Source organism: Taeniopygia guttata, chromosome 3 (assembly GCF_048771995.1).
Source record: "Taeniopygia guttata chromosome 3, bTaeGut7.mat, whole genome shotgun sequence".
Taxonomy (NCBI): domain Eukaryota; kingdom Metazoa; phylum Chordata; class Aves; order Passeriformes; family Estrildidae; genus Taeniopygia; species Taeniopygia guttata.
In genome coordinates, this window is record NC_133027.1 from 74,038,297 (window position 1) to 74,065,758 (window position 27,462).

The window sequence follows — 27,462 nt, forward strand, 5'->3', positions numbered from 1 at the left end:
TTCTCTTTGCCAGAGTTCCTTAGTCTGATTTACCATACTCTTTAGTCTAGGTCTCCTTTGTTTATGAAAAATTACCTTGCTGACTCCAGTGTGTGTGACCTGAGCTATCCTCTTGTGCACTAGTGCAGAAGTCAGCTCTTGGAGAGCTTGGTCATAATATCAGACTTACTTCCAAGAACAGTGAGATTTGTATAGCTAGATAGATTGAGAGTTTTTGGCAAACAGACATCTTGAAAACTGACAGCTGGAGCAAGCAGTGGATAATTGTTTCAAAAACTCTGTGGAAAGAGGAGGAATAGCTACCATCTGAAGGTATATCTTTTAACTTAAACAGTCTTCAGCACTGGGTAAAAAAGAGTGGCATGTCTGGATTTCTGAGGGATGTTGGAGCAATGCATTTTCTTCCTTTAAAACTCTCTGCTACTATTTATCAGGACATGATAAGAGATTTTTTTTCATTTTCTTCATGTCTCAAACAGAATAAAATATGTGGAGAATCTGCAGTATGCACTTCTACTCATTAACCTCCCAAGTTGCTTCATAAACACACAAAACCACCATACTGTGAGGGGATTGTACAATGCTATTTATTAATTCATCTTAAGTCTGTAGTCTCAAATGTCATAATCTTTGGAAATCTATATGAGGGCTATAACCTTTGTGAGACCCCAGAACTCTTTTCTCATGGCTAGTGAGAGTTAGATAAACCATAGCATGGTTCTGTTATTTAATTATCTTATTTTTTTTTTATTTACTAATTTTTTGATTCACTCCCCTTGAACCTTTCAGAATGAAATAGTATTGCTTAAGTCAAGGAAAAAGAAATGCAGCCAAGGTTAAATAAAGAGAGAAGAATATTTATAGTTCAGACAATTCTGTAATTGTTTTGTCTGGGTCAATATGATCTACAAAAGCTTCCTTGGCAAGGAAAACTCAAATGAGAAATGTTGGTCAAATGTGATTACATTTATTCAATAGTGATAGAAGAACCAAATTCTGTCTGATAGACACTTTCTTCTCTTTTGTTCATGATTTTTTTTTTTTTTTTTTTTTTTTTTTTTTTTTTTTGCTATGCAGTGGTCCTTGGAGGTTCCAGTGGCCATCAAGTCCCATTCTGTCAGGAGAAGGTAAGAGAGAGTCTTCTTTGGAAACGTCCTGTAATGGAAACAGCAGGCTCAGGAAAGGGTAGAAATGCATAACCCACACGATGATTTACAAATCTGTTGTTTCAAAATTATTTTTGGTTTAGTTATTCCAGTTTTTATCCACTGGTGTATTGGACTAGAGTTTATTTACTGTATCTTAGTATATCAAATGTGAGCTAGAGCAATGGTGGGTATAAAAGGAAAAAAACTAAATAAAGCAAAGGCAGAATCAGGTGAAAGCTGGGTGGGTGATGATGGTGAATGGATGTTCTCTGGCCAGCTAGTTAAGCTTGTTAAGGAACAGAAGGAAAAATTAACTAGGTAGAGAGTATGTTTTCAGAACCATATCAATTCCTGAAGATACCTCAGAAAATGTTTAGTGCTGGAACCAAACCTCAGTCCAGTTCTTCTCTCTACCATATAGGTCCCCACAGGGCAAGATTAGAAGAATGCCTAGTTCTGTTGTTATCCTTGCCTGTACACCTTCAGTGAGTGAAGAAGAGAGGGACTATTTTATAAAATCACTTTATTCCCTGCTGATTATATCTGCTAGAGTTTCCAATGTGTAAATGAAAATCCTAGCAAATGAACTCAGACTGGCTTTAGTGCCTGAGGTGACCTCAGCTGTGTGTGCTTTTCATGGGAATCTCCTGATCTCTCTCACTATCCGTGTAGTGGTTCTTGCTGCAGATCATTCTGGAGTGTGTGAACCTGGTGCCTATGAATGAAGTGAAACCAGCAGATGTGCTCCAGAAGCAATGAACTGGTCCTCCCCAGGACCTGCTGCTGCCAATGAGATTTCAGATCACAGAACAGCCAAGAACCAGAGCATCCTGTCTGCCATCCTTGGAACAGATGCAGCAATGCGTCCTGCCCCAAAATGGCAGATCTGATGGCCCTTCTTCCATGTTTTTGTTTGTCTTTACCTTTCAAACAGAGGTGTTATTTCTCTGAAGGCCCACTGGGGTTGAACTCGCATCTTGCTTTAGTTTCATGCTGTGAGCTAACTCCAGGGCACCTCTGGCTTTGAGTCAGGTGGTCACAAATGCCCAGATGAGTCCATTGCTACTCGTAATTACTACTGGCTAAAACATTTGCATACCTCACACCAAGACAATATTACTGCTTGATACTTAAAGGCAGTGAACTTGAAAGTATAGAAGAGGGCAGAGGCAATAAAATAGTGCCCTCAACATCCTTCTGCTTTAGCTGCATGGTGAAGCTGAAAACCAAAACAAAACAGCTTAAATAAACTTCAAACAGTGAGTAAGTTATCATTGGAATATAGTTAAAAATACAAGCTGACATGAAATTCAAGCTGACATGACTAAAAAAAAGTTCCTCTGTATTGTTTGAGTTGTATGGAAACAAGATTTTACAGTTTTTGTCCTCCTGTCTTGGTTACTGCAGTGATGTTGTCTTTCTCTTTTACAGTAAAACTTATTAACTACTTGGAAACATACAATCTCACTCAGTCATAAAAGGCAACAACAAAACAATCCAGGCAAGTTTTGAAAAACTTGAAAAACAAGCAAACAAAAATGTATGATTCATCATCTCTGCATCTGTATGAGTGTGTAGATCAATCTATTTTGTTATAAATATGCAATTTAATAAAGGAGGCAAACGATTTCTTTCATGTATGTAAGGAGATTTGGTAGAAAAAAAAAAAAAACCCTAAACAATCATGACTATAACAGTAGCAACAACAAAATGGATTTTAGCCTTAGCCTATTGCTCCAAAAGCATTTGGCCTTTACTCCTGTAGCAGGGCTCATCTGGTAAGTATTCAATATATTCAATTTTTTTAAAACTCTTTTCTTTCTCTAGTGTGTATGTTTATGCTCTGGTTTTCCACTGAAGCTTATCCACATGATATATTTTTGGTGCACTCCTGAAGTTTGTTTGTTAGAAGTATTTCTGTTTATGCTTAGGTCAAGCCCATGAAAATATTAGTTCATTTTCACTGTTTAAAACTTGGTCAGAATTGACACCTTTACTGGACCACACAAAAGGTAATTTGAAAAGTAGGCAACCCAGTGGAAATTCTCTAGTGATATATTCTACCTTGGTTATAGAGTCTGTGCTGCTAAGCTGTGTGATCAGATCAGCTGTGAGGAAATTTCAATTCTATTCATGTTAAAGTAGGCTTTCAGATTTCAAGGTTGATATTAGCCAAACGAATTTTACTAGCAGTGAATGCCCTACTACATTTAGATGGAGTCAGGCCAATCTGTAAGCCAGGTGGAAGAAAGAGCTTGTCTGAAGTGTGAAATATTGGGATGTACTTGGGTCAGATATAAAGAGGAACCATGAATTTCAGGAGATGGAATAATCCCTGAGTATGTCCTTTGGGAATTTTTGCCTGAATTAGGATATGGATCATTATCTACAATCCCTAACCATTGCTTACTTCTGGTGGGCTGCACAAGGCATGTGCAAAAACTTAGGGTCACTTATGTTCCTAAGTACTTAAACATGACTAAGAAGTGTAGAGACCTGATGTATGTCCCATCCTACCAGGACTGATTTCACCTTAAGAATATTAAGAAGTGATCTGCTCAGGGAAAAAAAATTAAGTGACCTGCCTTTTCTTTATTGTTGTTTAAAGAAAAAATTAAGAATCAGGAAGAGATCTATCACCAAAATATTTTTTCAGTAAGAAGCACTTCTGCACTTTGTTAAGATGGAGAATTATCAGTTGGGAAGCCATGTAAATGAGGTCTTGTAAGGAATAAAAAAAAAAAAATCAGATTTCACTTAGAGCATTTGAATATTTAAAAAATATTTTGGACTTGAGCATTGGAACTTGTTGAAAGAAAAGCCTGGGGCGGTCTTAATAGAGACTTACTAGCCATTTTGGAAGTATTTACATATACTACCTTAGCTCTAACAAACTATAATCTGGATGACCAAGTTTTACAGACAATAATAATATTCCAAATAAGAGCATTTTGCCATTTTCTGTCTCTCTGGACTGCTGCTAACATTAGTGAGACAATTCTATGAATATTACAATCTCCTCTGTAGCTTCCTAACATAGCAAAGAGTCATTAAGAGGAGGATATGTGCATTGCAAGTTTCAGCCTATTTCACACACATTTGACAAAAAAATATTGTAATTTAAGTTCTGACAAAATTTCTGCATGGATATTAAAGGTCAAAGACCAGAACAGTCCTTTCAGAAAGCTTAATAATTTTATTATTAAACAGGAATTTAGAACAGTTTGAATATTCTGTCTAAGAGTGTCTTTAAGTTGTGAATCTATATATTGTCTTTAAGAAGTTCCATGAAAAATCTGCTCAAATTTCAACTAGAAGGTTGTCTTTTAATTGACTAAAAACATTGAAAAATTAATCTCAAAATCTAAAGGTCTGTCTGAGCTCTTTCTGGCTCCAGGGTTAGCAATAAAGATTCTGGAATCACAATTCATGTAAAATCCTACCAAAAAGATTGTACACTGTGGCCTGCAATAGAGAAGAGAAACTATTTTTTAAGCACTGAATTTAGAAGATCAGATGTTGATACAGGGAAAGAGCAGGTACCTTGATTAGAAATGTATCAATTTTGCATATCTGTACTTCAGAATAAAATATGAATTCAGAGAAAAATTTAAAATATTTTCCTAGTCAAGTCTGCTTAAACAGAAAATGTGCTACTGTGCCCAGCTATACTCTTATTTATATGCTGCGTTAAATCATCCAATTGAGCCTCTGTGTTCCTTGCTTTGTTATGTCATCTTTTGTTTTGTAGGGGGAAAAAAATCTGGCTTCAAGGAATAAATTATGCTTAATCTTTCAAAGTGGGAATGTATCTGTTGTTTCAGAATCTCTGCATCAGCCCCTAAAGAAATTAAAAACTCCTATCCCAACTCTGAAAAATATTCTTTTCTTATGTATATGAAGCGCTCAGAGCTAAAAACTTTTAATTATTTCAGCCACAGAGAAAGGCTTAATGACTAGCCATGAAAACAGTTTTGTGACTTCCAGCCATGTGAAAGAACTAAGGAAGTCTGTGTCTGAACCTACCCCATTTCTGATTCACAAGAGCATTTTTCCATATTCAGACTTGCACCATATTTTGCCGTGTAGTTCCTTTTGCTGTTTCCAATTCCTATGCAAGAGGCATTCAAGGACACATAATGTGGTTTTTTTAAATGTTTGGGTTTGTAGGTTAAAAAAAAAATGCTATTTGTAATTGAAGTTCTATCCTCTCAATGCTGCAAAAATTTGGTCCACTGTAATTTTTTTTCCAAGCTCCCTATTTGTCTTGGATTGCAGTTGTGTCCAAATCCCTGACAATGGCTAAAGCCGCTGTTGATTTTAAATGTTACTTGTATTGTGTAGGTTTATACCAAATGTTTGCATAGTAAAGTGCAACACCTACATATATATTGCCCTGAAATATATTCTACTTCAGGTAATTGTGCATTTCATAAGTTTGGAGTAAGACGACAAATTTGGGATAAATTTTGTCTGTGGGATTTGCACTGTGTGAAAGATGCCATGGAGGAGGCAACAGGCATGGATCCTTCATCATTCAGATCTGCTTTCACCACAAGCTTCAAGTCACTGCCTGTCTGCCTGCTCACTTGTGTTTACTAGCATTCAAAGAACTAGAATAAAATGAAGTACTTTAGGCTGCTTTGTTCATGCACAGGTCACTTTCAGGGATTTAGAAACAATTAGTTCCTCCCAGGCAACCAAAGCCTGAAATCTAAATAAAACAAGACTGCTAACACACCTTTGCCAATAGAATCATCCATCTGAATGCTTCTCTGTAAAGCTGTGCGTTTGATTTCCAATTGTTTGCATTATCAATGTCTATGCTAGAGAGATTTTTAAACAATGGTGCAGAAATTGCCTGTGGCAGAGGAGCACAAGGCTCTCTAAACGAGTTGTATGATCAACAGCCTTATCAGGACTACTAGAAGCTGGGAAGTTGGTCTTTCTTAGCCAGTAAGTAAAAACGTGTGTAGTTGAGATTGCTTTGTCCTGAGAATTCCTTGTAGAAAGATTTGCATATGGTACAGCTGCCCAGAATATGTGAATCCCTAATGAAAGTCTAACGTGTTTGGCTGTCTGTTACACAGAAACAAAGCAAAGCAAAACAAACAAAGAAGGAAAAAACAAAGCCTTTTTGGCAGGGCGGTAAATGACTCATGGAGTAAAAATCCTGCAGCTGGATAGCACTGAAGCTGAGACAGTTAATTACATACAAGGAAATGTCAGGATATAGCACAGACAGCAAGAGGGTATGGTGCAGAGCTTTGGTCATGGCAGCCAGCGGTCTTTCAGATGGGAAGTGCTGAGCTTGCACGCACAGCCTGGGTACACGTCCTGGCCAGAGGAATCCAGCCTGTGGCATGCCAGCATGGAGGCTGGAACCCATCTGTGAACGCAGGCTCAGAGCAGATGTGGCTGTTTAGAGATATGAAAATTCCCAAGTAGAGAGGTTGAATATGGCATTTGGAATTAAGGCTAGCTCTGATTTAAGACATTCTAAGGTGAAAACAAATATTCAATACCTATAACAAATAATCAATACCTAAGTGATTAAAAGCACAGAACTGAAAAATTAAGATCTTGCTGTAAGAAGGAAAGAAGATACATGTCTCCATTGCAGTACAGCAGGATTAAAATCAAGAAATATCTGAGTAAACCATTCTGGGCTATGCTCAGTGAGGGTGGGATTCAGCTCTGGCTTTATTCGAGCTTCTGTAAATGAACTAAAGTCTGAGCACTCACTGACAGGCCAGTCACTAAAATTAATGGAACCCACATTGAATAATTAACATAACCCTATGGCAGATACTTGGCAATAGTTAATTGAATAATTTTCTAGACTTCATCAGCATCCACACGGCTGCTTGTACGTGGGGATTTAATACCCCAGGGCACCCCACCTATTCACCAGGAAGGCATTAATCCTCTGCAGGTTCTGTAGCATATTTACCAGATCTGTGTGGGTCCCTTGGATCCACATCTCCAATGACTATCCCTCAGCGGATCTCCAATGAAGGAGCCTGTATGGGAGCAGTAGAATAAAGCCTTCTTGGTTATATAGACTAAACCACTACTGACTGTACTACCTAAGCTCCAGCAAGGAGCACAACATGCTTTTGAGTAAGTGCAGCAGCTGTCAGACAGCTACCAGCTGGAACAATCTGGTACTCTGTGCTTGGATGCTGAATGGTTTGATTGCCACTACCTCACTTCAGAAAGCATTGCACTGACAGCATGCATTAGGAAAGTGATTAGCTTAGGGCTAAATATTAAATAATGTTATTCACTCGTGCTCCTGAGGCCCAGCAGCCTCTCTCATGAATGGATAAGCTTCTGTGCTTTAATGAAAGACTTTTTTTTTAAATTTTCACTGTGTTTTCTCCTTCCTTGAGGAAATGGGAAGTTTGTCCCTTATGAGGCACATTAGGTCATTGTCTCCTCCCTTCCCTTAAATCCACTTGTTGATTTCAAGCTAGATAAAAATATTTCTTAGCACAAAACAAAGCTACAACAAGAAACATAGAACAAGAATATGGCTAGTCATTTTAACCTTTACCAAACACTGTAAATTTGTTAGGAGACAAAGGCTAAATATTTATGTTTGCATCTTCTTCTTGCCCTAGCATTTGGCAGATGACATGGGACACAGCAGCAGCAAGAATGAACTGCGGTACAGTATGGCTGGAGCAGGTGTCATTGAAGGAAAGGAAAGGTCCAGCTGCCTGTCCTATCAAGCCAGCTACTGAAGTTTGGTCTTTATTTACCTAACCACAACCCTACATTTGAGGTTCATAGTCAAAAGTCCATTATGGAGCTGCAATGCCTGCCAAAGGCAACATTGATTTGATTTCCTTTTGCCTGTGTACTTTTGCACCTCTTAATCATGAAATCTCTCCTCCTCATACGCTTGCTTGCCATACGTTCCCAGCTTGGATACTACTACCTTTGGCCTTGTCTTGTCCAGTTTGTATTTGCATTTTAAATGATACTTAAAATATGTGTCTTAGTGAAACCTATAATGGGTAAAGCAACAGGACATAGGACTCAGGACATAGCAACAGGACTCCTGAACTACTAACAACCTCAGCTAAGATTTCTGGATGAAAAATAATAGCATGGTGCTGATTTGCCAGTTTGTGCTTGGCATCTAATGGAGGATTTACAAGAGGTATAAAAGTTTCTCACCCATTAAAGTAATAGTTTAGAAACTTGTGAATAAGTGGTCTGAAACCCCCATGAGAGATTATTTTGATTGAAGTGCTTCAACTGTGTTCGTAATGCTTTTAGTAAATCTGCCAAAAAAATCTTTTAAATTTGTCAATAAGAACACAGAGCTAAATCCTGTACCACTGGAGCTAACATCAACCTCTTCTTGACTTTCACTAGAGCTCAATTTTCACTCATAACTAGTATATTTTTTTTCCTATCTTGCTAATAAAAGTGATAACCCATTATGACTCCACTTGTATGTTTTCTCATCTCCAGAGCAGAACAGGCTCCCCTGAGTATGTTCTGGGAAGAGCCATTCTGGGAACTGTTTTCCCTTCTCTCTGGAATGAGGACTTGGGATGCTCATGTGCTACCATCAATCTGGTGAAGCCCTTATGTATGGTCCATGTCCAGGCTATGTATTGGATGAGGGGCAAAGACATGCCAGAAAGAGGAGTAAGCGGGCCAGGTGCCACATCTGATACTGTTTCCTCTTCATTAAAATCAGTGTGAAAAAGCTACGTACATACCTGTCCCAAACAACCAGATGATACTTTTATTTCTCTTTCTGTTTGAGTGTTTAGCACTCACTGTTGCCTTGTTTCTCATGTGGAAAACCTCCACAGCAAACTTTGATGATATTATGGCCTTTCTTCTGCCATGCACTGTGCATGAAGGTGGAAAGCAAGTCCAAATCTCCTGTCTGCTGGCTTATATCCCACAGCTGCAGGAAGTCTCAAATTTTTTACACAGAAAGAATTTCTGACTCCAAAATTATTTCCAGGAGCTCTCCACTATGGGAACTGTCTAAAGGAAACAAAACATCAGGAACAGTTAAAAGAACAGCACTGCATATGGTCACAATCTATGTTCTAAGTAAAAAATAAATTCTTCTACAGTGCCAGATATAGTAATTCTGAGGGGATTTTTTTTTTTAAATTCACTAGCATTATCTCTGGTAAGAAGAATATCTGAAAGGCTCAACTATATTCTGTATAAGAAAAAAGCAGACAGCTGCTCATGGTATCACTTTCCTGGGTGTTTGAAAGAGAAAAGTGGGCTAGAAGTGCATGATATGTTCATGTAATGTTAGCTACCTTTACTAACAATTTTTATTTTGCAGGGAAGATGATTCTTTTGATGATGATCCATTTTAGAACCTGAGTTCAAAGTTTAGCAACTGATCTGCAGCTATCACTACTAATTCATCTTTACTGCTGCACTACTAACTCACTTTACTGCTGCATTTGGGCCCCTCATAGGAATGGTTTTAAGCTTATACCACTGAAACATTACTGATGAGCATCAGAGGCACAGCAACAACCTCCAGGACAAATAATTTTTTTTCCTACTTATCAGACAATGTAGTCCAAGGTTTGTTTTTCATTAAATTCAGTATGTCCCCTATTTTCTTGATATTCACACACTTCCGGTCCAAAGAGTCAGCAGTGATATCTAAGAGACATTCTTGTGCAGTCAGAGGAGACTGTTTTATCTACCATGTTCAGCACTGAGTTTTTAACACAGGTGTGTCACAAAGCTTTAAGAGGAAAGAAAGGGACATTAAGAGGCAAAGCACAGCTCCAAGAGTATGGAAATAATTTTTCCTACTAATTTTCCTTTCATCATGTTTCATGTCAAAAAGACAAAAAATGTGGTAAGAAGAAAAAACACAAAACAAAATCCAAATACTATCTGTCCCAATCAAACAAGCCACCAAACAAATAGAAATTAATTCCAAAATATTCTATACTATGCACTCTCCAATATCCAACAATAATACTTTACCTCATGTTTCCATTACTTCCCTTTGCAACTCAGAACTGTGCTTGGCAAGACACCTCTTTCTATTGTTCCTGTCATAACACATCAAATTACTGTTTGCACTGAAGTCACTCCTGTGTTTGAGCCTCATATAGACAAACTTCTCTAAGATTTCAACAGTGCAGTGCAGGCAAGAGAGTTGTGCTACCACAGATGCCAGCTTAGGAATGCCTACCAAGCATCCAGGATTTCCTGGGCATATCTTTTTTCACCTCAAATCTTTTTTAGAAGGGCAGACTGTTTTTTCAGACTTTTCATCTGCAGACAATAGGCATTCTCTCTGTCGTATGTCCCAAGTTTCCAGACTGCTGTGTACCTTGTTTGGAAGTGCCGCTCCTGCACGCTGCGGTGGATTGCCGTGTGCAGCCAGCCCAGCACTGTGCAGCTGCACAGGTCCTGGAAGTGCTGGCTGAGCCCCTTGAACATCTCCATCTCATGTGGGCTGCACATGCAGAGGAAGTTAAACACCTCCCGCACATGTCAAATTTATTATTTGTGCTCAGAAAAAAAATGCAGAGCAAGTCTGATTCTCATGGATGGGCTGTTCCCTTTGTTCACGCACATCATACTGTGTACAGGATAATGTACTTCCCTAAAATGACATGGCCTTGGACTAACATAGAAGACAGAAGCTCAGGCACAATTCACTGGACAAATGGGCCTCTTTTCTGACAGCAAAGACAGAGCTGAGGGAGGGCACATGGAGTCCAAGCTGCCAGTGCCTGGCACAGCGGGCAGTTCAGGCAGCCAGCTCACAGGGTGACTTGGGGAATCTGGGTGGCCAGTCTGCATCAGGGGTCCCACCCAGAGCCCCAGGGAACTTCTGCAAACGCTGTGGCTATGAAAAGTCCTGGACTGAAGAGCAAAGTTGGAGAGAAGTATTCGTGGTGAGAAGATATGCTAGGTTAGAAAAGGGATTTTTTTTTTCCCCAAGCATTTGATTTTAACCTGATCTCACCTGGCAGTTTTGTTACACGAACCCTGCAAGAAAGGTGGGATAGTTCTTCATGGAGCTTTGGACTCAGATTCTTGTCCAAGAAACATAGATCATGTATCAAGACATATAGGCATTACTGTATGCAGATTTCTGTGTAGGCAATCCAAAGCTATGTATCTAAAACCTGCCCAGGTAGCGAAGTAGATACCTAACAGTTTGCCCATGACAAGTCAAGACTTGTCCTCTTGTTTCACTATTGTCAGCACCAGAGGTGCATTTCAAGTTCCTTCTTCAGTCAATGGGAGAAGAGAGACTGAAAAAGAGCAAATCAGCTCTTGGCTGTCCTTACTCATACTTCACAGTAGATTATAGAGGGAGTGAGCTTTGATATCTGAGCCATGGCTCTTGGTAGCTGAAGTCAGAGGGGATGAACATTTTAATGATCTGCTATAGATTAACTAGGCAACTAAGCACAGTTCAAACACTTACTCCCTCTGTCCTTCCCCAGTGGGACAGGAGAAATTTAGAGAAGAGCAAAACTAAGAAAGCTCATGGCTTGAGATAGAGATAGGTAGTTAAATAAGCAAAGGAAAGAGGAAGAAGAAAGAAAACAAAACAAATTGACAAATCATTCATCACCTACCCCAAGTAGGCTGATGCCCAGCCAGTCTACAAGAGATGGCTACTATGCCAAAATCCCCCCCCCCTTTGTTTAATTACTGATGATGCCTACTGAGCATGATGTTATATGGCATGGAATATCCCTTCCGTCAGTTAGTATCATCTGTTCCGGCTGCATCACCTCTCAGCTTCTTGTGCATCCCAAATTTACTCACTAAGGTGAAGAGTTAGAAAGACTAACTCTTTAATGTTCTGCAAGAACTGTTCAGCAAATGCTCCTCTTATATAATCTCTATTTTAGTCACGAATTCAAAGCATGGCACATTACAGGTTGCTACAGAGAAAATTTACACCATTCCAGACAGATCCAAATTGAGGGAACCTCTGTCTGTGGTGAATTGTGAGTATGATACAGTCAAAAGTAAATGTACAGCTATGTTTTAGATGTTAATGGTATTCTTACAGTGTCTGAAATCCTTACTCTAATACAACACAGAGGGAAGTTAACAGGGAATTAATTTTCAGAAATTATAAAAAATGTTTGTAACTGAAATTGGACTATGAATACATTATACTGCTCCAGGAAAATATGTTTACTTTTCCTGGTGATCATGAACTTTATTGCAGTAGCCTTATTACTCCTTAATCCTGGCAACATTGAGCCACTTCTAGACAAGCACATCCAGTTCCTCCATAAACGAATCTTTTCCTAGTGCTTTGGGATTATATTAGTGTTAAAGTAGTGACAGCTGATAAAAATACCACAGAAAATTCCTTTAGTCCTGACTACATTGTGGATTTACAGGGATTATATAAAAATGAACAAGGGACCAAAAGGTAGACATGTTTGAACGTGTATATCTGTGTATAGAAGCTGAGCTAGACCCCTCTTCTTAACTAACTCTCTACTAATAATGCAATTGAGGAAGGGGAAGAATGGTCAGAGAGATTATTGGAGAGCGGATTAAAGGGACTTTAGAGACATGATTAAAGGGACTTTCTTTCTCACAAAGTCTGTACATATTGTCTTGGTCCCTAGCAGTGACAGGGACAATGCACTTTAGGCTTCTGTCATTTCATTCATTTTACATCTGAATGTATGAAGGATTGAGTCATTGAAATCTGTTGAATTGATTGATTTGAAATCTGTTGGATGTATGAAGGAACCAGTTAACCCCAGAGAAAAACTTCAACTGCAACAGAGGGGATGAAACAAAAAATGAGAAGAGGGCTTTATTAATATTATTTAGAAACAAATACAATCCTATAGAATCAAGCTGTTTTAATTATACCTTTTTTGATTATCATGCAGGTGAGATACTGTCCTGGTCACAGAGAGGGGCAGAGTTTAGTGCTGTGTGGCTGTGACCATGTTGTTATTCCATACCACCTACATTATCTGTGGGAGCGTGGTTTTCTAAAGCCTGATACTGGAAGTTCCAACCTTTTACTGGAAGTTGGCCATTTTGCCTCACTCTGGGAAGGTGTCAGCATCAGCCCCTGCAGATGTGATCGCTTTGCTATTCTGCTGGTCCCCCATCCCATTCTGTCTGGAGTGTGACTGCAAACCTTTAGCGCTGAAAGAGGCCAAAACATGATCAAACGTACTGCTGAAATGACAGCCCCAGCAGGGAAGCTGCTGGTAGTAGTGGGGACAAGCCCAATCCAGCTGGGTCCAGCTGAGCAGAGCAGAGCCCAGCTGAGTGGAGCAGGACTGCTCTGGAGAGCAGCAGTGTGGGAAGTTCACAGCAACAGCAGGAGCACCTGTGAAGGACTGAGCTCGGCAGAGCGGTGCTACAGCCCCTGCTTGGGTGATGTAGCTTCTGGGGCGTTTGTTTATCACTGCTTTTCATTATTTTGGGCTGGGTGTGGGAAATATGAGACACAGCATATTGCCTTCTTTCCCGAATACCATGTGTTGTGGTGAGGGAATGGTTACCATATTGCCTTTTTCTGCGAAAACGACACAGACCCAACCTGCAGGGAATGTCTGCCAGCTTGCTTGAGTTCCTAGACCTTTTTGTGGGTAAAACACCTTCTCTTGCTCTTTTTTTTTTTCTTTTTTTTTAAAATACATTTGCTATTATACTGCTCTTGTATTGTGCACGCATTGTTCCACTGCTCTCTGCTTTTAGTAAATTGTTACCTCAACCCACAGTCTCTCCTGTTGTGACAGTCTCTACTTTTTTGTCCCTCCCTTACTGGGAGGGGCAGGGAAGGGGTGTGGCTTGTTTGGAGTTTAATTTCCTACTTATGTTAAAACCACCACAGATATCATTAGCAATTACTAATTTAAAAATATGTGAGAAGAAAAACGAATCTGTATAAAAACATGATCACTTGTTAATTTGATAAATTGCTTGGACAAATGTAAAATTTTTTGCTTTGTTGTCAATTGTGCACAATTTCATCATCTGTTCTATTTTCCAAATTTCATAGTCAACTCTGAGGTTAAAAAAATGGAATATTCACCATAAAGTTTGTCTTCTGTAGAGTTCTGAAGTATTTTAGTGTAATCTTATTCCTTTGTCTCATTGCTGTCCATTTTTCAGGCAGTTGCATTTATGTATCTCTTGTCTCTCTTTGCACTCATTGCAATAGCTCCCTGAACGCTTTTCTGATATTCTGATATTACCATTACTTGCTTTTTAAAACAGATGATTCAGTTATTTATTGAAACAAACTTTCCTGTTATAAGAGTAATACAGGTTAATGAGATGTTATGGCTTCTAATCTCTTAGAAAATGTAACAGAAAAGTTTCTGATGGTAAATTATAACATAGAAAAATGGAAAAGCTCAAATTGTTACCCAGTTTTGGAAACCTAGTAATTGTGGCAATTTAGACCCAAAGTAAATCTGAACTTCATTGACTTCATTGAGATAAACCAGGACTGGATCATTGTACTTTCCTTTTTTATTATATGAGATCTTGTGATCTCTAATTGTAATGTAAGGTTTCAGTAATGAGTAATTCTACCAAATTATCTTAAAGCTAACATCAATCAGTGGATATATTTCACATGTTAATCAGTTCAAACCCTATAAAAGAATGCATTCCTAGGAAAAAGCAACCATAAATTTAGGTCTCACATACTGTGTGATGTGCAAATGGGGAAAACCATTTCACACAGAAAATTTTAGGAATGCCAGACAGATTATATCTATGCCAGTGCCTTAATTTTTTGTTGGCAGAACACATTCAAGAGTCAGACTTTCACATGTCCTTGTAAACTGTAGACGTGCCGCTGACAGCAAGTGAGTAAAATTTCTCATTATTGTTAGAAGGACATATTCTGTGAGATAAAATAAAGCTCTAGAAAATGGACTAGAAACAAAAAGCAAGGAAAATAATCCATGACAATAGAACTTTACTTTTCAGTGTGGCAGCTTGAAAAACCTCTTCTCATCATTGAGAGAACTCATGGACCATATTGGATGCAGGGATTGTAAATAAGACCTTTGAATAGCATTATTACTGCTAGATGTTGACATGATCTGTAGTGCTCACTAATTGCTACAGTCCTGGCTTTGCACAGGCAGTCTCAGTTCAGCTGTTCTTAGTTTGGAAACCGTCTGCTGAAACCAGGATATGTTATCTGTCCTAAGAGAGCTTTGCTTCTCCTTTTAGTTGTGTTTCACCAGAACACACGTAATACAGGCATAATTTTTCATTAGATGAAGTTGCAATATATGTTTGTTTCATAAATGATATCTTTCTAGAAAGTTCTCTTGAACTAAATCTAATTTTTAACCTTTTTCTTCCCAAATCATCTGAAATCTTCTCTGTGATATCCCATAGCACTTGGTTTATAAGTCTCACTGTATTTTACTCTTCTTTTTTGTCTGCATTAGACCTTGAACAAATGAGATTGGAGACTACTTCATTACTCAGTTAATTGTTTAGAATTTGAAACTATCTAGAAGTACTTGAAATATTGACATGTACATGGAGAAAAGGCACTTTAAGAACCCTGGGCAAATCCTGCAAAGGCTCTGTAGTGATGAGAAAGGATTGGCATAAATATATCTGGGAATTCTTTCTAGATATTTAGCCAACTTATTAAAGGTGAACTAAATGAAAACAGTTTTGTTGCATTGTTTTTCCTCTTTGCTTTTCTTCTTTTGGCAACTGCTCTGCACTTATCTTTATCAGATAAAACAGCATATGTTAAACCAAATCATATGTTCTGTGGCATAAATCTTTTTAATGCTGAAGTTTTCTCAGAGCCCAAGTGATAACTCCGGATGTTGACTCATTTGATAAATGGTATCTCATGATCATGACTGCAGCCTCAAAAACTTCCAGATAAAGTTATGTCTCATGCTGTGAGGTTCTGCTCTGTGCTGAATAGGAGAAAACAGAAAATTATCTGCTTGGGCAAGACACAGTGTGGGCTTGAGTGTCGCATGTTGCTCAAGGTTCAGTCTCCAGAGACAAGTACTGGCACAACTTTTCTCCCTGCCAGGCCCTGACACTGTTCTCCAAGTAAAAGCCAGGGTATAGACTCTGTCATCAAAGCAGTTGTGCCAAAGTGCTGCTCCTTTCCTCAGTGAGGCAGATTGCATCCATTTCTGTCAGGCTGTGACCCACACACCAGCTCAGTTGCTGCCTCAGGCCACAGACCTATTGTGTCTCATGAACTTGCAGCCTGGTATCAGCTAATGGTGTTCAGTGTCATCTAGCAGCACCTGCTGACACCAGCAAGTCAGCTGTGTGGCCTGTCAGGTGCTTGGAAATTATCTGTAGGAAAAAAATCATACTTGAGATGTTGCTCTGTGAGTAACAGGGCTAATAAAATCTGGTTTTATATGGGCTTGAGTCCTTTAAAGTGCTCCAAAAGTGTTAATCCCAAATTTCTCCCACCAGCCATAACACTGTTTAGGGCAAACCCAAGGAAGACCATGCAGTAGCTGATATCCAGATGGGCATCTCCATATTTTGGTCACACCTTTTATCTTCATTGATGAGTCAGCTCCTGGATCCAAGTGTGTTCACTCAGGCCTACTAACATAAAAATTCACCAAGTAAGGGCAGTGAATAATCCTCATCTTAATTAAATAAAAATTAATTAAAAAGTGGATTTTCAGTGCAGATGTTACCAATTTTAAGGCTGTTTGTAAACAATTCCAATGGACCACAGAGAATTGCAGTTTTATAAAAACCTCTATACTTCACAATGTTTCTTGTACTTGGTAGCAGTTTATCTGTGTATACCTGACTTCACAAGATCCACTTGTAGGATGTTTTCAGCGGTTTTTACTTGAAATGGAAACATATCCACACTTCAGTTATTAGACACTCATCTACCTGTACTTCTGGTTCCAAGAGCTACTTTCAGAAGGACAAATTTAGTCGCTTAGTTTTATTCACCAAAATAATGTGTTTAATGATGTGTCATTCCCTATGTTGTAGCCCACTGGAACCAGTTTGAAAGACCACTGGAACCAGTTTGAAGCTGAATGGAAGGACACCAAGGAATACTTTTTTTGAATATGCACTTTTTTTTTTTTTTTTTTTTTTTTTTTAATGTGAAAGGCATTTAGGAAACTAGGTTCAGGCAAATATTGCACAGGATTATCTGGTCTCCCTCTTAGTTACTGTACCTTTGAATAACAGGAGATGTAAAGTAATCTGGATGATTTCCACATTCACCCAAGAAAACAGGGAAAGGTAAAGGGTTTTGTGACCTACTGATTTAAAAAGGAGACTGGGATCTTACTTCTACACCTGGTATTTCTAAGTTTAGCTGCTGCCATACCTTGTGACTTTAGAGATAATTTGGGTTTGCTATTGCTGTTAATTAATCTTTATTAGCTGTCAAATTATTTCTAGATATTTTCAGGACAGAAGTAGGTGCATTTAGTCTGCACCATAAATTGAATAGGGCCAAGAAATAGATATGGACATGGGAGTTCATTCTTATATACTGGCAATTTATTAGAATAATCCTTGTTAGGGGGTTGACTCAGTGGAATTAACACTCTCCCAACAACTGCCAGGCCCAGTTCAGGGCCCAGCCATGAATTAGTCTACATGCCCCCTGATTATGCCTGAGATGTACCAATGTGGAACAAAGCCCGTGTGCATCCACTGAGCAGATGCATAGGGTACAAATTCCTTACATAAGTTGCATATGTGTAGTAAGATGTGTCCACACAGAGCATAACTGGGACTGGTTTGAGATGTCCAACAAGCAGGTTCTCTGCATGAGTGCTATAGGCTGGGCAGCTGGATGTTTGTTATTCCCAGGTGAAAGGCCAAATTTATAAATTTCAGTTTTCTTTTTTTCCCCATGAGGAGCTTTTCTAGGTAGACCCATGCTAACTGCAAGCCTTTGTTACTGTCACATAGTAAGTTCAGGTGTGTTTGCTTCATGCAATCTATGACTGTCAGTTGCAGAAAAGAAAGATACTGGATTGGTCAGGAGACTTGAGATAATCCTGACAGTTTGCAGTCTGGGAGTTTTAGTTGGGATTTAGTGACATTTCAGAGACCTTAATCAAAACACATGGTACTTTACTGACCTCGTGCTCATTAGGAAACCTAATTAGATATAGTGTAAAAGCAATGGAACTCATAACTTATCTCTTAAATGAGATTTCCTAAAATACTGAAAAGAACCAGGTCTGCAATTCTCATTGAAATCCAATGGTAAATGACAAGCATCTAATTTACCTCAAGTGCTAGAACAAGAGGGAAAGTTTAGATTAGATGTTAGGAAGAAATTCTTATCTGTGAGGGTGGTGAAGAACTGGAACAGGTTTCCTAAAGAAGCTGAGGCTGCCACGTCCCTGGAGGTGCTCCAGGCCATACTAGATGGTTCTTAGAGGAACTCTGTTTAGTGGAAGGTGTCCCTGCCCATGGCAGGAGGGCTGAAACTAGAAGACCTTTAAGCTCTCTTCTAACTCAAACCATTCTGTGAGTCTATGAAGAACTCTTGAAAATTCTTTGTAACTTTGTATGTAGTCTTCTATACATGTCATGTTTGCAAACAGTCTACGATTTCACTGCACAGGTACAAGTAGAGACTGTAAAACCTGTCCACTATTGGATTTCTGAGCTGTTTGTTGTTTCCTTTGTCATAAAATAATATGGGAAGTGTAAGATACAACAGATACAGTGCAATAGTAAGGGTACTGGAAAAAAATTGTCACAACAGTATGAGCTGCCAAATGTTTTTATTGAAAACAATCTGCTGCAAACAAAGAGATTTACTGCATTTAAAATGAATTTAAAAACTTGACAGTTTTTCTCCCAGCTTGTTTTATATAAAAATGATGTTAATACTAGCCCCTGTAAGAATAAAGCTAGAAAGATGTCCTTGATATATTTTCAAAGCAGGAAACCTGCAATTGGTGTACATAGCATGCCCAGCAAATATGCGATTACAAGCTCTTGGCCTCATTGCCAGAGGATTTAATTACATTTATGTTACATAAGATTTTTTTCTCTGTCTGTCTTCCTAGGCATTTTTTGCATCCATCTGTCCAATCGCATCCTAAGGGACCCAGGGAGTGTGAGAGAATGAGAGGCTGTTTTATGTCTGTGTAAGCAGTTGTTCCACATCTACTCTTCTCTGCACCACACTGTAACTAAAAACCTATTCATTTAAGTCTTGAAATATATATTTCAAGCTGCATTCATTAGAAATGAATCTCCTTTCCCTTTCTCAACCGCATTCTTACAGGGTTATTGAAGCTTGAGCACTGGGTTCAGTCTTGGCAGGTCCCCATCCCCCTCCGAGGTCCAGGTTAAAGCCATATTTGGGTTCTTTTGTGCTGATGCCTTCAAATTCAGCAGGGAAGTTCAAGAGAGGATAGATGAGCCCTTACACTGCTTAGGCCAGTCTCCATTTCAGAGCTGGAAGGTGACAAAAAGTGCAAAAGTGAATTTGGTCCAGGAAGGTTTTGAACAGAAAGCCATAAATTATCTTTCCTTATTTTTCCATTCTTTCCCCCTTCTCAAGAGAAGGCATTTCCAGTAAAAGCTAAATTTGTCTCAGGAATTGGCTCTGTTCTTTTCAACACTGCTGAATGCTTCGTTGCCAAGAGGGACCCCTAGTGTTTTTTTTCAGGTTTCATCTCTTTCAGACTTGTGGGGTTTTGTGTATAAAATACATATAAATGCAAAAAGTAATTAGGAACACATTATATACACATGTATATAGGCAGTGTAGGGTCAATTTTTTTTTCTTCAATGGACTAAAAAAATGCACCTAATCTCTGTCTAGATCTGCAGGGCTGGCTGTTTTCAAAGATGTACTACATCCTGGAGAAAGCCAATTTTATAATTTTGCAGTGATGATAAGCACACTGAACAGGCATGCTTGGTTATACCACACGTGACAAACAGCAAAGGACATTACCTTTTTACTAGTATTCTGTGGCACCTTTTTTAATAGGATAAAAAGACAGATAACATAAATCAACAAAAGTCTTTGTGAAATATGCACGAGCTGGCTGGCAGTTCACCCAAGCCCACACAGGGGTGAGAGACAGGAGCCTGATTTTCCCCCTACCCAGGGAGAGATGTGCACCTGGCAGGGGCTGCACTCTGCTGTCAGGCCTGATGACCTGAGACACTTGAAACATGATTTTCCTGGTTTTATCTGGCACGGGTACAGCTCACCACACCAGGATAAGGTCAGTACAAATGGGATGCCATGGGATGCCTGGAGAACCCCTGTCACCTTCCCCAGAGAGTGTCCTATGAGAAAGTGCCAGAAGAACTGGTGGCCTGTACTGCCCATCCAGATGCATTTTCTACATTATAATAACATTTGGCAGCATCAGGTTGGGATGTAGTTTTTCTTTGTTATCCACTACAGGAATGTCACCAGATAGACAAATATTGCTCATACTCAGAATCCTTAAATTTATCTTATATATTTTGATGAAATGGCTTTTGACCAGAGAAAATACAAATTAGTTGAAACAGAAATGTGCAGAAAAGTTAATTTTTATATTCAGCTTATATTTCAAGTTGCCAGAAAATTTTGACCTTTTATAAGCAAAATGTTCTAATTTTCCAGCTCAAAATGTTTTAGTAAAGCAATGTGCACCAAAAGCATTTAGAAAGAGTGAAATTCAGATGGAAATTTCTTTTAAGTAACCAAAAATATTAGAATACCTGATATAATTAATTCAGACATTTGCTTAATATAAATTTTCAATATTTAGTCTTCTGCCTGTGTACCAGTTCTAGCATCTCCCCACCTTTTCCTGCTTTGCTCTCTGAGGGTCTGTGATTAATGGCTTTTATCCATATGAGACTTTAATGTGTGGTTTCTCCTAATGTAAATAGGAACTTCTTCTCCAGTGTCTTTTTGAGATGTTTTTCAGATGTGTCAGTAGTTTTCTTAAGGTGAAACCTGTTTTCTAATCACGAGCAATTCCCAGTTCTGAAATTTATCCCTAACTAAAAAAAAAACATAGTTTAAAAATAAATTTTCCTACATGCAAGGTTTTACCTTGAGGATGAGAAAAGTGGTAACTTTTATATTAACTTGACTACAAAACTTATCCCCTTTAGCATATCATCAATAAAACAAAGAAATGCACATAATAAGTTTTGAAATTTCTCTTTAAAACTTTCTGTAGAACAAAACTTTATTATCTTCTATTTTAGAAATCATCTGCTAATTTATATCTCCTGCAGGTAATAAGAATTTTGACCTAATTTCTAAAGACATCTTAGCAAATGTCTCTTTTTCATCAGATCAAATTTTTTCCAGTGAAAAACAAGTCACTGTTAATTTTCTGTGGACACTAAATAAATAAATTAGCATAAAAAGGAATAACTAAATCATACCCAGTATAAAAGCACTTAATTCCATATTAGAAAGCTTCCCTTGCTTATTATCCTGGTAGTCAATAAACTCCTGCAGCACAGTAAGACAGAAACTAACCCACTTCTCTATCTAAAACTTTGCTGGAGATGTTAAAGGAGTTTTTAAGCTGCCTAAATTCATATATGTTCTGTAAGCCACATTGCTGAAAAAAATAAGCATGCAATAAAAAAGCCCAAACAAACAACATTAAGAGAGGATAGTGGTAATACATCAATTTTTGCCAAATATGTTGTAGCTATTTCTTCAGGAAAGATGGTTCATCAGTGTCACAAGCAGTAACTAGCTCTGTTTCTCTTCTGCAAGTCCTCCTCTCCTCTCCTAATGTCTCTCAGCCCTGGGATCATGTAAATATCCTTTTTATCCAAAAGTTTTTTCTTCCTTGACCATGGCAGTTGCACACTGTATTTATGTCAGGACATGAGAAACATATTAAAAAAATAAAAATATTGTGGCTTGTAGGAAAATTAACAAGAATAAAACCCATATATCTAGTTTTAGCATATATTTAAAATATTTCCAAGTCATATCAACAGCGCACATGTATCTCTCTGAAACTCAGTGATCATTTTTGGGAATGAGCTAAGTGGATGGAGTGCCTAAAATGTTGGTGTTTGCCATATTCCTGTGGTAGTTTAGTACTTGGACAAAATGCTTGTACACAAATGCATCTCTAGCCCTTACACTTACTTGAAAACTTGTCTTAGTGGGCATATCCTTGCTAGCAAATTGAACAGTAAATGGAAAACTCATTCTCTGTCCTTGCAGAAGAGTGGCCCAGTCTGGGCACACCCACATCTGTCCAGATGCAGAACTGCATAGCCAGGTGCAGACTGGGTAATAGGTCCCTGGTGATGCAAATCCCAGCACCATTCTCATGGATTTGAGAGAAATCCATGTCAAAACCATGCTCGGCCTGTTCCAGTGTAAATTACTGGTCCCAAAGATTGTTTCACTTTCTGGTAAAGCTAAATCTGTTTTATTAATATAGACATAACCCTCATGTCCTGCATTTTCTGTAAGCTTTATCATAAAATTTAGTGCTGGCTACCCAGAGGGAAAAATCAGGCATCAGATGCCAGCTACTAGATAAGGAAGGATTAATTTCTTTTGCTTATCAAATGAATAGTTTAAAGTGTGCTAGAAATTTCTAACATGGCTGGGTTTTTGGGCAGATGTTAGAGCAGTGCATAACTAATGAGAAAGCTCTATTAATTCTTTGCAGTAATAACTATGCAGTACTTTAGCCCAGTCTTTAAACCTCTGGTACTTGGTGGGCAAAGATGCTTTGGAAGCCCTAAGATCTCTAGGCATGTGTGAAAAATAGCAGAGTATGCCATGTGAGCATGAAAGAAAGGGATACATAATGAGAATTTTTCAATTCCCCTAAGCAGCAATTTAACTAATGCCAGTAACCTGGTTCCAGACATAATGGAACCATGGAATCAGATTCACTTTAATAAACTTTATGCCCTTAAGTAAAGTTCTTGAGGATTTTATCTTTACTGTGGTGTTATTCCACTTCAACCTTTGTGTTGCACTTGATCTCTCTTTTTGCTTTTCTGTTAGAACTAGGATTGCTTGATCAATCAACCAATCTACTTTTACAAAAACATGTTTGATGTAGAGCATAGCTATGCATTTACCTGTTATGGATGTTGCCTAGAACAGAAATCAAGAGAGTGCTGCAGTTTTGCAGTTAGCTATACCTCCAGTGTGCTGCTGTCTTTTAATATATATTTAGAGAGTGGAGAGGGGGGCCATGATTTACAATGAAGTATTCAGCTGACAAACCCTGGAGAAAGAAACTATTTGATCAGTTTAACCCAGACCATAGAGAGTATCTCCTTCAGACAGAAAAACATGAAATCTAAAAGTTGGAACAGTAATATTGTGCTCATAAAAAGAAGCTACAAAAAGCAAACAGCTTTCCTTTTTTAAAGAATGGATTTGGATGCACTAAAATATCTCAGCTTTTTCCTGGAAGTCAAAACCATAGAAAACATGAGGGAAAGTAAGGGAGAAACAGAAGCTATTACAAATCTAATGAACATTATGTAACTGAGTCATTGTATAATTTACAAAATCATGATCATGTGGGATTTTTTTCTTTGCCTACTATTTGCAAATTTTTTTATTGGGCTCACATTATTTAAGAAATCTAAGTGCTTTTTCTATGCTTTTCACATTAACCCAGTCGAGTAATTTTACTTTCCACTGACACTGCTCATTCTTTTCCAGTCTGTTTTTTTCAGTAAGCAAGTTCCCTCTAACTTTCTATAGCCTTTTAAAATTTATTTTCTTAGGAAATTAAATTTTCTATATGTCAGAGATTTTAAAACATCCAGTGTATAGTCATCTGATCAATGTTTTGGTGGCTGTTTAAAAATGTTTACATAGCATGTAGAGAAAATACATGATGGCAGGTGGAGATATAAAGATTTTATATTCATTAGGTTGTACTGGCTTCATTGCTTATATGTGGTGAAGTTAGAAAAGTGTTCTGTTATCACTATTTATTATTTATGAAGTGCCAATAATGTGTTTGAACGTACCTTGTTATGAATACAATAAATAGTTTTTATGACATGTCCGTCATATATTTACATTAGCCTCCATTTTAGAGATATTTCAGAACACACTGTAGGTTTTTAAATTTATGTGGTTTTATTTTCCAATATCCTTCTCCCTCTAAACTCTGGTGGCCTTTACTCTTATTTTCTCTTGTAGCACATTCAAGACTTAGTTTTGTAAACCACCACTAGTTTGCAATTTTTCTGAGGTAACTATTATTACGTCTTGCTGCAAACCTGGGAATCAAGATATCTACTGGAAAGACCTAGTATTTCTGGCTCTAAATGACCCCAGTGCTCCAGAATAGAAAGTTTCTTGTAATAGATTTAGGATTTTAAAAAAATGATAAAAAATATATAGTTTTTCTACTTTTTCTACTTTAATACAAGAAAAAAAGAAATAAATGTGTTAGACTTTTCTTTTTAATGTTTTCTCTTTTTTTCAGAGCAACTGGCTTCTTCTTGTAGTACAACACTGCACACTTAAACCAAACGGTGTTCCTTGCTCCCAAAACGAAGTTTTATGTATGACCAAAATGTTCCTGGTAGTAGTGCTATAGTGGATGCATGCCATAGATCTGTGTATGGGGCTTTCATTCAGTAGAATATGAGGTTGTGATTTGAGAGGGATGAAATTAAAATAGTCAAGAAAATAAAAGGTTCTGAGAAACCATGGAGATTGCTCCTCACGCTTGGTTGCGGGGCTGCAGGGCTAGCAGTAAGCATGCCACAGTTGCCAGAATTTGGGGAAAGAACCTGCCTGCCATACAGCTGTTTTGCAAGACAGACAGTTTTTTTTTCACAAAGCAGTGAAGACTGGTGGTGAGGGTGACCTGGATATTGATTACACCTGCACTGCAGGCTGAGGAAAAAGGGAAGGAGGTTGCTGCCCTGGCAATTGAGCAGGATCTGGGGAATTTCTGTCATATTATTTTTCATGAACTTATTTAAAAGATAAATCTAATAAAAGTAGTAGTAATGACCAATAGACTAATTCATAAAACCATAGACCTCAAATTTACAGGGGAGTATTTGACTCATCTTGTCTGATCTCCTTTATGAAACTCACCATAGTGCTTTCCTAAATTAAATTGTGCTGGAAATAAATTATATCTGTCTCTTTCTCATACTCTTACTTACTCAAAATCCAGTCTTTATTTTGAGACTGTCATAGAGAGTGATAGTCCACTGCAAGTTGAGGTAATTTGTTCAATTGAAAAAAAATGTCACTGTTAAAAGCTTGCGCCTTATTTCTTGCCTGAATTAGTGACACATGAGCTTCCAGGTACTGTATCCTCTATGCCTTCATCTGCTAGGCTGAAGATGCTGAAATTTTGCTTCCATGTGGGTGCTTATGTACTGGCTGTGATAATATAAATTCCTAATTCTTTATGGAAAGACAAATAAATAGAGTTTCTATAATCCTTGACTAAAAGGCATGATATCCAATCATTTATTCTTTTCCTGGAAGAAACATTATTCAGTAATTTAATAATTCTTACAGAATTTCTCTAAAATTTTGCCTATCTGTTGACATCCTTGAGCTATGGTCCTCAACAGAGGATAATAGCAGATGTAATATTGCAGTAGACATCACCTCATATTCAGGATTATGAAAAAGCCTTCTCCTCTCCTATTCCACATTTCCTATGTCCCAGGTCATCTGTGCTGCTGCAACCACTTGGGGGATGACAATTTTTCTGGTATGAACCTTACGCTAAAGACTTTTTTTCAAAATGCCATCATAATGATTGCACTACTTAATTTCAGCATAAAAGTATGAAGCTAAAGTTGAGAAGTTTTTGTGTATGTGAGGGAAACTTTCCATGGGATGTGTCACAGTATAAGAGAATTACAGAATTAATTAGGTTGGACAAGACTTCTGAGATCATTGAGTCCAACGTATAAAAATTAATTTCACTGACTAGAAAACTGTGCATTTATGACATCTTGTTAACCATAAAGAACCTAAAGAGATTATATCCTAATTTGGGCCCTTAAAGCTAAATGGTGTGAACACCTTCCTCAGATCTCCAATCCTCTCCTATGCAAAAAACACCAGATTCCAGCCCTTTGTAAATGGCTGTATCCCATCACTAAACTCACTCAGTACTGAGACAGCACCCAGCAGTCATGTAATCTGTCTGAAACTAACTCATTTAATACATTCACTACACTTAAAACAAGAGTAGCTGTGGCCACTCCTGAGCACTAAGTGCTGAACTGTGGTTTTCACATTGTAGGCACCCTGCATCTTCCCTGTAATAATACACCAATTAACACAAGCGTGCCTTCCATCCTTATCTCTACAGGATTTAAAACATCATGTGCCATCTGAAAGGACTCAAACTATTTTTTGGGTTCTGATTTGTTGGTCTAAGTTCCAGAGTGGAAATTGTTCCTTTTGGATTGTGCAGGAAAAATAAAAAAGATGCCTTATGATTCTTGTGTGGAAACTGTACTTGAAACTCTGTTGCTTCACATCTTGATAGTTATAAAATATTTACCTCAGTGGCTGTTCGGTCTATTTTAAGGTTTTCTTCATCCTCAGAATTGCTCTATATTTATTTCAGTGGTTACATTATTGCTAGAAATATATACACTGCATTTAATAATGAATGGCATTAATTTAATTTTATGGGAATTTTTTTCCTTAAATATCTCTGTGATGTGCTGAAGGTTGCTTTATTTTGTAGCATTTGATGATGTAGGGTTTTCCTCCAAGAGGCTCACACTTCAGAGGGGGGACAAGATCCTTGACCTTGCAGTCTCTCACTGAGTGACTGAATGGAAGAGAAGAGGACCAGCATCACATTTCACTTTGGTTTGCTCTTAGATAGAAGGTTCTAAAGCTCATTAATCATGGTGTGGAGTCAGTCAGACATTTGTAGTTCAAGTAATACTTAGATTGCAATGACTTGGGGTATGAAAATTATATTTTAATTTGTTGAGACAGTTTAGAGTTTCAGGGTGAATGATTACAGACAAGCCTGCAGTAGATTACTAGGCTTGAATCTCTCTCAAAAAATCTCCAGTAGTTTGGATTTGACTTTATAGTAACACCGAAGCCAGTGTGTTAGCTTGAGACTCTTCCGTCAGCCTGAAACAGGTCAGACTAAAATTGCCAGGGCCAGTGTGCACACACAGACACACAACACATCCCCACTGAACTTTGTCTTAATGAATTTTACAGCTTGGATCTGCCTTGGGAAAACTAAGGTCTCTTGGTTTCCTGGGAAATGTGGTTTTTAGAACATTGATATAACAGTGTTTGATGGTTTTGTCCATTATTGTAAAA